This window comes from Notamacropus eugenii, chromosome 3 (assembly GCF_028372415.1).
Source record: "Notamacropus eugenii isolate mMacEug1 chromosome 3, mMacEug1.pri_v2, whole genome shotgun sequence".
NCBI lineage: Eukaryota > Metazoa > Chordata > Mammalia > Diprotodontia > Macropodidae > Notamacropus > Notamacropus eugenii.
In genome coordinates this window covers 318601984-318616715 of record NC_092874.1, presented here as the reverse complement: position 1 = coordinate 318616715, position 14732 = coordinate 318601984, and the positions used below count along the sequence as shown (strand labels likewise).

General features: G+C 41.4%; 1 protein-coding gene across 5 annotated transcripts in view; it reads right to left on the bottom strand.

Moving 5' to 3' along the window:
- LOC140496694 (E3 ubiquitin-protein ligase RNF38) overlaps positions 1-12363 on the bottom strand; it is an 84795-nt gene extending 72432 nt beyond the window's left edge. For 3 of the 5 annotated variants that reach the window (XM_072596797.1, XM_072596794.1, XM_072596793.1), the window contains exon 1: positions 12230-12363. The gene's annotated coding sequence lies outside the window, so the exon portion shown is untranslated. The remainder of the gene's footprint in view (positions 1-12229) is intronic. The other 2 variants (XM_072596796.1, XM_072596791.1) reach the window with 2 other exon arrangements.
- Positions 12364-14732: the final 2369 nt, after the last annotated feature.

Below are 14732 nucleotides of genomic sequence, written 5' to 3'. Positions count from 1 at the left end.
ATTAATATCAGAGTTTATGACTAATTAATGTGCCCATATTTGGAGTTTATGCTGGTATATGGAGTGAAATGTTGGTCTCTACTTCATTTCTGCCATACCACTTTCTAGTATTTGCCAAACAGTGAATAATTACCCCAGTAAGTTGGGATCTTTGGGTGGGATCACAAGATCTGTTTGCTTCTGTACATACTGTGCCTAATCTGTTCCAATGATCATCCTACTTCTTAAACAATACCAAATGACATTAATGATTACTGCTTTGAAGTAATAGTTCAAGATCTGATACTATTAGGTCCCCTTTCTTTTCTACTCCTTTTCATTAATTCTCTTAAGATTTTAGATAAATGAATTGTTATTTTTATCTAGTTGTATAAAGTAATCTTTTTGTATTTTGGTTGGTATGGCACTGGATAAGTAAATTAATTTAATAAGTACTACCATTTTTATATTGGCTCAGCCTCACCACAAACAATACTTTTCCAATTATTTAGATATCTTTCACTGAAAGAGTTTTGTGAGATATTAAAATTATGCAGTAAGTCACCCCAACTCTTTAGTACCAATTTATTGTAAACAGAAAAATAGATCAATGGAATAGACTGAGTAAATAAAACCAGAAAAATATGGAAATAATAGTTTAGTATTTGATAGGCCCAAGTGGATATAGTAAGGGAGTGGGTAAAGAATTTTCTTTCTGTTGTTTTCTCTGCTGGAAAGTTGAAAAGCAGTTTGGAAGAAATTAGGCTTAAACCAATGTCTCATATTTTCCCCCTTTTCCCTCCCTCATCCCCAATTAGAGGAGAATGAGATCAAGTATCTTTTGCAACCATACTGGGAGAAAATTCTTAATCAAACAAGGGACAGAGGGGAATGAAAAGAACCAATTTGACTTTGTAAAATTAGAAAGGTTTAATACAAATAAAATCAACAAAGACAGAACTAGAAAAGGAACAGTAGAGAAAAATAATTGATTCAAATACTGATAAAAGTCTAATATCCGAATTTTACAAGGAATTGACTAAGAGCCATTCTGCAAATGGTAACTAGTGAAAGGGCATGAACTATATTTTCAAAGAATTTCAAGCAATAAATGAAAGTATGAAAACATGCTCTAAATCACTAACCGGAAGAGAAATGCAAATTAAAACCACTCTCTGGTTTCACTTCACCTTACAACATGAAAATTGGCAAGGATGAAGAAAAACGATGGGAATAATCAACATTAGAAGGGCTATAGAAAGGCAGGCACATTCCCGCAATGTTCAGAGAGCTGTGAAGTATTTCAATTGTTATTGATGTCAATTTGGCATTATGCAAGGGAAGTGACTCAATTGGACATAGCTATGACCCAGCAATTATTCGATTAGGCGTATACCCTGAAGAGAGCAAAATCAGAAACAAAAAACATACAAAATACTCCTTAGGATACTTTTGGTAGCTTCAGAGAATTAGAAACAAAGTTATCCTTCATTGACTTGGAGAATGACCTTAAAACAAACAACAACAAAACCCCATCATGAATATAATGGAATGTCATTTATGCCAAAGTTGTGATATTTAAGACAGATGTGAGAAAACTTCTATAAACTGATATGGAGAAAAATAAAGCAGTACTAAGAACAATGTGCACCACTATTACAACATGAAAATGAAAAGCTCATCTGAGTAATAGAAAAATCAGAAGATCCTGAAGGAGATATAATGAAATATAATTCCTTTCTCATGTAAGAAAGGTAGGTGATCACCGGGGCAGAAAACTTTATGCACTATCAGCTATGATGATATCTAATGTTTCTGTTTAATTCTTTACCATGATCACAAACTAGAGCAGGAAACAACCTGACAAAGAAATAAAAGAACCAATAAAATGTATTTCTGTAAACGTCTTGAGTCTGGCATTAAAAATGGATTTAAAGGAAAATAAAAAAGAAGAGACTGCCTATGATCTACCATTCGAGATTATTATACAATGTAAAAATGTATAAAGAAACAATTACTGAGCATCCAGGAAACGAAGTGGCCATTATAAAGAACCAGTATGGCTCCAAGAAGAACAAGTTATGCCAGACTAACCTTATTTACTTTTTTCACAGGGTTACTAAACTGGAAAATCAAGGGAAGGTTGTATCATTTACTATATGTTAGAAAAAGGATTTGATAAAAGTACCTCATGTTACTCCTGTGATAAAGATGGAGAGATGGGCTAAACAAAGATATAATTAGAAGAATCTGGAATTGATTAAATGCTTGGACTGAAAGTATGGTCATTAATAGTTAGATACCAAATTGGGAGAACATTTCCAGTGCAATATTCCAAAGATCTGTGCATGAAACTGTGCTATTTAAGATATTTTCCAACGATTTGAACAAAGCCAGAAGCCATCCTTCTCAATATGGCACAAAGCTGGTAGAGATAGGCAATATCCTGGGGATGACAGAATAAGGATCCAAAGAGATAATGACAAGCTAGAACAATGAGCTGAAGATGATGAAATTTAATAAGGGTACATATAGCTTTACATTTAGATTTTTAAAAAAATCAACTTTATAAGATGGAAAGTCACAGAATCAAAAAATTTCAAAGTTGAAAGGGACCTAAGCAACCATTTAATTTATAAGGGAATCCCCACTGTAACATACTTGACAGGTATTTCCACTTGAAAACCAGAGAGGTAGAAGGATGGCAGAGCAGACGGACTCAATAAGGGTCTACTACCTCTTGTGGCTCAATCCATTTTTGAATAATTCTAACTGATGGGAAGTTTTTCCTGACATGAAGTCTAAACTGGCCTTGCAAAGTCCACCCTAGTTTTGCTTTCAGAGATCAGAATAAGTCTAATACCCCCTCCACATGACATCACTACAATTCCTGAACACAGCTATCATGTGTCTTCTTTAGTTTTAACACACCTAGCTTCTTCAATTGTTCTGTCATGAGTTAGTTCAAAGCACTCACCATCTTGGCCTCTCTCCTCTGGACATTCTCCAGCTTTTCATTATCTTTTTAAAACCATGCTTCCCAGAACCGAACAAAACACAGATGACGTCTGATAAGATTCTGACGCCTGGAAATCTTCAAGAGGCCAAATAATCACTTTATGGGGATGCTAGAGAAGGAATTCTTTTTCACGTACAGGTTGCACTACATAGTCTAAAGTCTTTCCCAACCAAAATTCTATAGAGAACAGAGACTGGAATTTAGAAATAAGGCAAAATTTGCAAATTGTTCAGATGCCCTGGATCTTCTGAACGAAGTTTAAAGTTAGGATAACATACCTACATCTACCTACATCGAGGATGTGGAGGAGTAGTTTGGAATTATGTTCGTACAGACAAATGAAAAAACCTTAAAACAGCATAAGAAACATGACTAAGGAAAAGCAGGACAAAATATAAAGGAGCATTAAAATCCTAAATAGAGTAAGATAAAATGTATAGGGCACTCCATCAAAAGTTCTCCTAGCCTGCTTTTTCAAAGATCACATATATTCTTAAAAATATTTACTGAATTATAATATACACATTTTTAAATTTTTAAAAAAGGGCATAGGCATACACTTTATATCCTGACAGTTTCACTGCATATGCCCATTTTCTCCGGTTGCAAAGTATACAGTAAGACTTGTCCATGAGAGAAGGAAACACATTAAGTAGAATTCTAGGTGGAACAATTTGAAATAAATGTACAATATCTAGGCATTGTCCCTAGGCTAACATCTGGGATTGGAAAACTGACTAAGCCTCCTTAAATGGAAGAAAATTCCAAATATGTTTCAAGTCACTTTGGTAATTAAAAACAAAGCTGTCTAGAAGAGTTAGCAATGGCTATCAGCTCAGGGTAATTCCTCAAACCCCCATTCAACTCCAGAGGACATGCCCTATTTAATTAATTTATACCCTGAGTAAAATTTCATTGATGTTGAATGTTTCTAAACTGCCAGATTTTAGTTTGAAGAACTGAACTTGTACTGGCTGGATTATATACTATATTCATCTGTAGCATATGAGTGAGGATTTTGCTCAGTGTCATCAGGGCAAGGATTGTTTTATAAATATCTGGGAGGTTTAGTGCAATGTAAACTGAACCTAAGACAGGAGTGTGATACGACAGCCAAATAAGCTAATATGATCCAAAGCATGAAACCAGGAGCAATGGATACAAGTTGCAAAGGAGCAATATAGGTTTATTGATCAAGAAAAGGGATTCATCTCAAATATCTTTTTCTAAGACTACAGAAGACTTCAACAACCAGAGTTCTCTGATTGCTTATTTAAAAGATCTTGTTTCCCACAGCTCTACTCTATCCATTATTACCATGTTTATATTAAAGGTATTATTTCAATGTAGCATTTGGATTACGCTTAAGTGTAATTGTCACTCATTTCTGTAAACTACAATCATCATGTTAGATGTCCCTTACCAAACAATGAACTCATATTTCTAAACCTTACTGACTACAGTGTTCATATGTAATAATCAATGGTTACCACAGTGGTAACCTGGTTAGGCATGCACCTTCAGTTGATTTCAAGTGGAATCTTATTAAAAACAGAACCTGAAATCTTGGGGTTGGTGAAGTAGCAAAGATCTCTGGTAACAAGTAACTTCAGATCAGCCCTTGCCTAACACCGAGCTTCTGTTTCTACCTAGGTAGTAATAAGCTCTTTAGTCATGAGATGAAGCTTGTGCGTTTCCCCCCTGTGCGCAATGCATTAAAAAATTGGGAAACTGGAGTTTATAATTCTAAGGGCAGTGGGGTCACTATCTAGAAGCTGAGATTTCATTTAGTCTTATGTTGGCTCAATTCAGCTTTGTCACTTTCTTACTCTCAGGTCAACAATCAAGACAATATAGATGTACATCTAGTATAACAGAATAGATGGTTTCCTAAAGAGTTGTTTTTAATGTAAATTCTTATATATTTAAATTCTCTTTTCCCATTTTCATCCTAAAATAGTAAATGTATTCATCCAAGGAAAAAAGTAACCCTCTCCCGCTGACTAGGTACGATAAATGCTATAACTTTTAACAAATCTTTTCCTTTCTGTGATTTTAAAATTCTCTACCAAAATAAGTCATCAAATATAAATGAAAAGAAAGTATGCGCAAGTTGTATGGGGGCATTTTTTGGGGGGAGAGGGATAATGTAAAAGAAAAAAAACCAAGATGATGATTTAACTGATATGATGTACTGAATAGAATCATTCAGCTTGTATAAAAAGTGCTCCCTCTTCTCTAATGTTTTCTATAGTAAAATAACATTTTTTTATTTGACTACTGACTAAATGAGCTGAGCTGAAGAGAGATTCAGAAACATGGTAAAGAAAATTAAAAGTAAACTGTAAATTAACAAATCATATATCACACACAATAAAACAAAGCTGTGTAAGCTTGAATTCTATGTACTGAATTTTCGTTTTTTCCCTTTTTTAAAAATTCAGTTTTAAAAACTCTTCTGTTCCAAATTCTCCCTCCTGACCATGTATTCAATCTGCAGGTTCAGTTTCTTAATTTAGAGTTGTTAAGAGTGAATGACACTGAACTCTGACAGTATAGAATTATAATCTTTTATATATGTAATCTCTGAAACAAGTATAATTTACTTTATGTAAGAAGTGGTTTCCTGGAGAGTTTTGGCAAATATACATTTTATATTCTGAACTAACTTATAGGAAAGACATTAGTCCAAGTCACCCACCATAACCATCATCCTCATATATTCATTACAAAGGGTAGTTTGTCTTTGTCAGGAAGAACAGTTACATTTAATTTTTCTATATATGTTCAAATCTACATATGTTTTTATAAAAAAACACTACTGAAATACTATATTAGGTAACAAAAATTTATCTGCTATGTCAACTGAAAATAAAGAATAATTAGCTCATTATTTTATAATTTTCCTCAACTATAAATGCAGTCAACTCATAACAGTAGGGCCACAGCCATAAAGAAGGAAATTAGCATATGAAACAAAAGAAAAATGAAAAAATGAAAAAAGGAGAGAAGACAGTCTCAACTTAGTTCCAGACTTATTTCTCTCTTGCTGCTTAATGCTCAACAGGTTGGAATATGTTCTGTCCATCACTGCCCTACAGTACTTTAATGACCAGGTCAAATGGCAAATGCCTCTTCTATGAAGCTTTGCTAGATCAGCTTTGGCAGCAGTTCCCTTTCTTTTCTTGACAAATTCTAGATATATACCCTTTGGTTTTACCTCTTTCAGGGATTAATACTGCCTTTGAAGCTGTTGAGGTTCAAGAGGCTTCCTACTATAACAGAAAAGGGCACTCAATTTGGGGATAGAGGACCTAGACAAATTCTAGTTCTCCAACATAACATAAACGAGTCACCATCTCTCTGAACCTCAGTTTCCTACTCTACGAAAGAAGGGGACAGGACAAGATAACACATAATTGCAGCTTAGTGTAGTGGACAGAGTGGGTCACTTGGGGCCAGAAGACCTGGTTTAGCTCCTGTCTCCGACATTTCCTGGCTGCATAACCCTGGATAAATCATTTAATCTCTCTGTGCTAAGTTGAAGAAAAAGTACCAACCTTCACTGGCAGGTAGTTTCCTCACTCTATACAGCTGAAATCACAAGTCTAGTTCCTATTCCTGTCTCAAAATACAATTAATCTATATCAATAAATATTTGTTGCTCAAATAGTTCAATTTAAGAAGAGGAGGAAAGAAGTGCTGTAATTTGGACAGCGTAGTGCTATATCTGTATTCATAATTTTCAGAAGTTCTAAGTATAGGAACTGTTTTTTATGGAGAAAAGAGAACACTTCATTATTCCAATAATAAACACATGCCAATTTAATTTCTACTTCTTGGTACTCCAAATTATTAAGAGTTTAAGATTTGAATTCTAAAAAAAAATTCTCATCTGGAGGTACAGTTTGCCCCTCCTCTGTAAGAGGATAAGCATGAAGAATCAACAGCTTACAGAGAACTTCTGAAGTCAAAATTCCTTTTGCTCCCATTGCCTTTCAAGATGGTTTCACTAAGGGGGAACCCCAGAACAATTTGCCTAGAAGTGGTTTTAGTGTAAGTAGGAGGGAGAGCATCCTAAAAAGACCTTTTCGTGAGGACTGTGAACCCAGAAACAGAGACAATATCAAGATCAAAAAGCCACAGAAGCTAAGGTGAGGTGGCTAACCAGATGCAAGCCAAAGACTTGAGAGTGGCTACGCTAAATGGAGTAACATTAGCAGAGGATGAGTCAAGAACTGTTCCCTTTCCTACTCCTGAGGGCACTGAAGTCTATGGAGACCACCACCTATTCCCATCAATTATTCCCCACTGCCCATCTGAAAACTTCCTTTTCATTACCCCGTCAAAGGGCATTAGCAGAAGTGAAGGGTGGGGAAGGAAAGTAAACTGGGCTTTTGTACCTTTCGAGCTGTTGTCTTATTACAGCCTGAAACAGAAAGCAATGTTCTACCTGTATCTATGCTATTTAACGCTACAAGTAAACTATGGCTATTTGCTCCTATGTCCAAGTTCTTGAATACAAGGTTTGAGGAGGGAAACCCATCCCTTTAGAGGGACAGGAGTCATTCTTACTCCAGGTGGATCCTGGGTGGGCCAGGAAAGAAACGAGATAGAGTGAGAAATGAGTTTGTTAAGATTAATAATCTTCTAAAATACATGTGCAGAAAACATTTATACATACTCCCTAGACCTTTACCTTTTGAATCTAGTTTTTACAAACATTAGCAATGGCAGGCCATGTGTGAAAGAATTTGTTGCAGATTATACTCTGATGCTACATGCTAGGGTAGTAATGGCTAGTGCCCTGGCAGTAGAAGGTATCTGGTATTTACATCTTAAAGTATCATGCCCTTTCCCCCATATACATCTGAAGCTCAATCAGAAACACACAACCCTCTTAGAGTGAACTCTTCAATACCCACAGAGCACAATACTCTTGAACACTATAGTAATAATACATTATTTCTTGTTTGAAGAAAGGTGGGGAAATGTGTAAAGGAAAATAAGAATGTAAGTGTTAGGGAAAGCTCCCTTCAAGAAACTGCTGACACCTAGGAGAAGCAGATATTAATAACTGAAAATTTGGGATGATTACTAGCAGTGGAATAATCACTTTCAGCATAAACCTAAGCTGTTCCTGTGGCCAGGTTACTTAAGGACAAAGAGAGAACACCTGGAGCTTGTTAAACTGGATGCCAAGCAAGGCAGACTGTTTCCTTGCTGCCACCATATTCTTAAATCACGGCAAGAAATAATCTTGATTGATACGGTTATATATTTCTTTGCTTCCCTCCTTCTCAAAATTTCAGATCTAATGTATACACACTTCTTGCTATATTAGGTTAGCATATATCTCCTATTGCAGGAAAATGTGCATCACTTTCATACAACTGAGTGGTTTGATGAAAAGAATGCTAGAGCCAGGAAGAGTTGAGTTCAAATCTTTTCTCCAGATACCAGCTGTGTGACCCTGGACAAGTCTCTATACCTTTCTTTGCCTAGTTCCTCATCTGTAAAATGAGGCTAATAGTAGCAGCTACCTCACAGAGTTGCTTTAAGAACCAAGGGCTTTACAACCTTAAAGCACCAAAACATGTTAGTTTTTATTACTTTGTCACACTTCATGCTGGAGAAATGCCAGCATATCAAATTACTGAGATCTCTTTAGCAGAATTTTAACATGGTCAGACCCTACTCAGCACAAATCAATTTGTCTATGCTATACCTGACTGTATTCTAGTTGAGCTCTTTATAGAGCTCTTTTATTCTATTACGTTTGTTTACTGCTCAGAGACCTCAGTTCAAACAGCTTAACCATTCATCAAAATACAAATACACGCAAAAAAATTTAAGTGGGAAGAAGAAATAAATAGGTGGTAGCTGTAACCCCTTTCTCTCCTCCTCCAATTGAGCTCATCATTTTACTTGCTATTTCACAATGCAAATGAATATCAACTACATATCTAAGCCACCAAAATTTGGTTTCTCTCAAAATTTAACTCCAATAAAATAGCACTGTCTTAAAGCAAAGGAAATAAAGTGAATCCTTCGTGATTCAGATGATGTGCACATAATAAAAGCATCCACAGATCAGCTCGTACATACAGATAGTCTACCATGTGGATAATGGAAAGTTAAATTCATTTTAAGCAGCAGGTATTGAACTAATAACTACACAATGAATAAATTTCCTTTTTTCTTGACTAACCTCTACTTCAGGTAGCCAAACATTTTTATTGCAGATAGATTTTTAAGAAAGAAAATGAGAGAAATGGGAAATTGTGTCAAATTTGTAATTACTCAATTTACATGGATGATGGTCTATTTCAATAAGACATTTTTAGAGGAGAAATTTTCTGTTGCAATTGAAAACTGAGAAATGTTTAATGGTTGTTACGAATCAAACTGTATGCTAGCTTATTTGATGATAAAATGGTCAGACTATTTCAAATGCAAGTTTGACTCACAACTTAAAAAAAGTATATTCTGATATTGAATAATTCAAGTCCAAAGATAAATTTCTTTAAAAAGTTGGCAACAATCTCTTCTCTGAGCACACTTCTTCCCACACTGTAAAGGGAGAGAAAAAAAAAAGGATCCACTCATTTCAGCTGTGGATGGATATATATACCTTCCCCCTTTCCTCCATCATCCACATGCAGCTCAAAGTCATTACAAGTATTTAAGTGCTACATGTCAGGTACTATGGGGAAAGGTGAAAAATTCTGGCTTTGGGATATTCTTATTTATCAATGGATTCTCAAAAGAATTAATATGAAGTTACTGTGAAAGAAATTAGTCAATTTAACATGCTTTCATTAAAAAGCTCACCTTATTTTTATCAGAGTAATGTAAGTTTCTATTATCTGGCATATATATTCAAAATATCAGATTAACTAAAAAATCTGACTCAAGTCAAAGCCCACTTCTGAGGACCACCAGTTGTTGAGACACCTGAGCCTCAGTTTCCTTTCTATAAAAGGACAGGGTTGAACTAGACAGTTTTGGGGGGGGTGTCTCTTTCAGTTCTGTAACTATAATCCCATGAACCCTGTACAGACCAGGAATAAACCAAAAATATTCTGGTAGTCTATTCCCCCCTTCATCTAGTGTCCACCTCTGGCATTTCATTCATTACCAATATTGGCAGTATAATAAGTAGTTAGCAAAGATTTGTTACTATGTTAATTATAGATACAATTATGTCATTAAACAACCTGGGGCTGACTAACCTTCCCAGATTCATTAGACATTATTTCCCTCCAAGCACTCTTTGGTCAGACAAAGTATTTTTCCTGTTGTGCCTCACAAAAAGCACTCCATCTCCCACCTCCCTGCTGGTTTCCCATGTTTAGGGGGCAACGTGGAGAAGGCCCAGGTTCTACAGTCAGGAAGACAATGTTTAAATCAAGGTTTACTGGTTGTGCGACTCTGGAAAAGTTACCGCACCTGTTTGCCTCAGTTTCCTCATCTGTAAAATGGGAGCAATAATAACATCTACCTCCTGGGGTCGTTGTAGGGGCCGAATTAGACAACGATAATGCACTCAGCACAGATCTTGGCACATAATAAGCACTAGACAAATTTTTTTTTGACTATTATCTCCATCTCTCAGAAACCTTAAGTCTCTTTTAAAGCTCAATAGTGTCTTTCATGCAGGCCTTTGCTGATCTCCCCAACTGCCGATGCACTCTCCCTACAATTACTTTGTATCTATTTTGTATCTATCCATAAACGTACGCCTCCCGAAGACAGACTTTTGTCTTTGTATCCCCATCTCTGCAGGCCCAGTGCCCAGAACGCAGGTAATTAGATGACTGTGGACTGATTGCCCACAGCCCTCCTCCAATTACTGACTGCGACGTCCTTTCTCCTTTAGTAAAGAAAGCTCGCTCTTTTTACTTTTATCCACATTCCCCAATTCACAACTTAATCTGACACGTGAAGAGGTCCAAGACAAGAAAACAGCAACCATTTATCTGCTCAGCTCGCTTAGATCTGGTTGTGACAGGAACGTCTCAATAAGGACTTCTGACGTGAAATTAAAATCAGTTTCTGTATCATAAGGATTTCAGATTTCTCCGTTTTTTTCTTCAAGCTGTGAGGTGGGTTGAACAAGTACACCACGCATCTGGGAGCTAGGGACTTTTTAAAGAATTTAACACTTTCAAACAAACATGGCCTTTATTAAAAAGATTTAATATTTACTTGCATAATCATACGGATGTCTACCTTTTTATACACGTACGCCCTATTATTCAGCTAAACCAAGTTCCAAAAAGCCGGTGACGACTGCCTCTTTGTATTCTCCTATAATACTTTGTTTTTAGGACCGATGGGTTACATAAAAACGTGCACATTTACTTATCTTAGGCAAAATGCTCACTTTAATATTACTGAACAACGTATCTGAAAAGCAAGTTGGTCCACGAACACTTCCTCCAGGTTGGTACCCCCACCAGTGCAAAGGGTAAAAACAGAGAATCACCCTCAAGAACCAGAAGGGACCCGAGAGTCCGTCCAATTCAGTACCTTCATCTGAGGCCCGGGGAGGTTCAGTGACTTACCCAGATTCCCAAGGACCCAAATCCCCTTAAGGTGCCGGCCAAGGCTGCGAATTCAAGTTCCTACAAGGACCGTAGTACAAACCCAGCTTACAATGGTTCGTCTGACCATTAAAATGACCGAACAGTCCCTGGAATCTGTCCCTGACAGCTCCGCACACCCATTATATCTGGTGCCCAAAGGCAGAGGCCAGCAGAGATGGGGCGCGGACCTTCCCCCCACTAACAGCGCCCCCATTCCTGCGCTGTATGCGTGCAGCCAAACGAGAGAAACTTCCTTCACCGTGTGACAAAAGAGGGGCAGCCCCCGAAGAAGAGAAAGAAAGCCCGTAAGCGGGCGGGCCGCCCGGCGCCACATCCCCCAGATTCGGGCGGGGGGGGGGGGCAGGACCACCACGTTATGTAGTGACCCCCCCCCCCCCTCCGCCCATCCTCCGGGGGCAGGGGCAGGGTGCGAGCGCTCCGTCCGCAGGCTGTCCAGGGAGGCCGGCACCACCCGCGGGATGGCGACCCCAAACAAAGACCACTCCTCCGGGGCGGCCCGGCCTCCGAGGCACGGGGAGAAGGGCCGCCCCCTTCCTTCCCTCCTCCCCCCCAGCGCCCGGCCCCGGCCCCGGCCCCGGGGGGAGGCCCGCAGGGGGCCCAGGGCAGCCCGCCGCCGTACCTGCGGTGGAGGCGCCGCCCCTCGGAGCAGCTTCTCGGGCTCCTCCGCGCTCCCGGCCCCGCAGTCCCAGGGCCGCGGCTGCTTCCTCCGCCAGCTGCTCAGGCGCCGCTCCGCCTCCTCGGCCTCCGCCTCCGCCTCCGCTCGGGTACGCCTCCCGCCGCCGCCGCCGCCGAGCCAGTGACCGCGAGGCCCAGCCGGCGCTTCCTTCCTCCCATCCCAGAGGCCACAACAGGAAAGAGCCGCTGAGCCCGCGCTTCCCGGACTCGCTCGCCGCCACCACCCCCCCCGCCGCCCGCTCGCTCCCGGCCCCCCCTGACGACCGCCCTGGCCTCCCCTCCCGGCGGGCGCCGGGCCGGGTGTCCCGGGTCGCGCCGAGCCGCCCTGCCCCCCTCCTCGCCGCCTCCTCACCTACCTGGCCTCCCCGCCCACCCGGCCCGCACTCAGAGCGCCGGCGCGACAGCCCCCGGGCCGCGCGGCCGCCGCTTCCCAAACTGACTAGGCCGCAATGCGCGCGCGCGAGCGCCTCCGCAGCCCCTCCTAGAAGAGCGCGGCGCGGGCGGGGCGAGGCGCGCGCGAGGCTCCCGAAGGGTCCGCTTCGCTCTCCGGCCGCCGAACTCTCTTTGTTTTCCCTCTCTTCTCCCCGCCCCTCCGCCCCCGGGCGGGCGCGCGGTCCGCCGGAAGAGAGCCCCGCCCCGCCCCCGGGCGGAGCTTAAAGGCACAGGCCTCCTACCCCGTCCCAGCCCGGGCCCGCCCGGCCCGGCCGAGGAGTCCTCGCAGCTGCCGCGGTCGCTCAGTCAGCATCCATCCAGCGCTTGCTGGATACTGGGCACCGTGCGGCCGGCTAGGGGCTGGCGATGCCAAAGAGCAGCCCCCAGGCCTAAGGGGGAGACGGCGTGATGAACAGCAAGTCCCCCAAGTCTTACTGCCCCAAGGCGGTCCAGGCTTCCCCCACTGCACAAAGACTTTGGGGACACCCTTCATACAGACAAAGATGAGGCAGCCTCTCCAGGCGGGGTGGTAGCTGGGACGTGCCCTCACGCCAGGCACCGTGCCAGGCGCTGTGCCCTCCCAACGCTCCTGGGCGCTCGGGGCTGCTGTACCCACTGAACAGCCGGGGAAGCCGAGGCGGAGGGGCGAAGCTACAAAGTATCAGAGGCTGATACTCCCGGCCCCGGAGGCGGAGACCTTCCGACCCAGCCAGCCTTTGCCCAGAACGTGCCAGCCAGCCCTCCCCTACCCCTCGGTACCAGCCGCTGTGAGCCAGGAGGAGAAGGCGGCACCACTTGGGACCTCATCAGAACCGAAAAGCCATTGCAAGAAGCATTTACCGAGCACCTGCTAAGAGCCAGGCACTAAACGAAGCGCCGGGGAGACACAGCGCTCCTCCTGAAAACAGAAATAACTCCAAAGGCTCATGGCCATGGGGAGTATTTAAACTAAAAAGTCATCATCTGAACTCAGCAAGTCTGCACAGGATGCAGCCCATCTCTAAACCATTCTATCCAGTAAATGTGATTATTATTGTAGGGCAGCATGGGGTGAGAACTGGAGGATTCAGATCATCTAAGAGCTAGAAAAGGAGGGGAGAAAGGGACTGGACCTGTGATTTCATTGGCATAGAGAACTACTTAGGGGGGAAATCCTATCAGGGCAGGCCAGCACCTCCTCTGCATCTTATGGCTGTACTAGGGCTGCGCTGTCCAAATTGTTTGGATCACAGACTCCATCAGTGAAATAACTGGACACATCCCCAATCTTTACATAGCTCTCTATTTTATAAATTATATACATCCACTACTATACTCATAATTATGTACATTATAAAACTTAAAATAGAAAAGACTGAGTTAAAGGTGGAGTTTTCTGAGTGGGGAAGGAACACATCTTTAGGGAAATCACTTTGGTACCTAAGGATAGATCAGAAAGAGGAGAGACTTGTGGCTATAGTCACAAGTCAATTAAGACCACATAATAACCACAATCCAGACAAAAGGCAATAAAAGACCAGTGTGTGTGTTCATCCTTCGTTGCCAAAGAAGACCCTGTCCTCTGAGAAATAATGATATAACTTGCACTTGACTTTGTTTTGAGTGAGGGAGGGCTGTGCAGGTCACCAGCCTCACTTCTCCTCCAGAGTCATCTGAATCCAGTGACCAGATATTCATCAGGATGACTGGAGATGACCCAGGATGAGGCAGTTGGGGTGAAGTGACTTGCCCAAGGTCACACAGCTAGTGAGTGTCAAGTGTCTGAGGTGAGATTTGAACTCAGGTCCTCCTGACTCCTGCACTGGTGCTCTATCCACTGTACCACTTAGCTGCCCCAAAAGACCAATAGCTGTGTGATTAGAGAGAAGGGGACAGAAGTGCGATCATTGTTCGAGACCCAGAAGGAACCTCAGAAATCTTGTCTGATGCCCTCATTTTACAGACAAGAAAAATGAGTTAAGTGACTTACCCAGTATCAAATAGGTTAGAAACAAGAGAGGTAGAATTTGCATCCA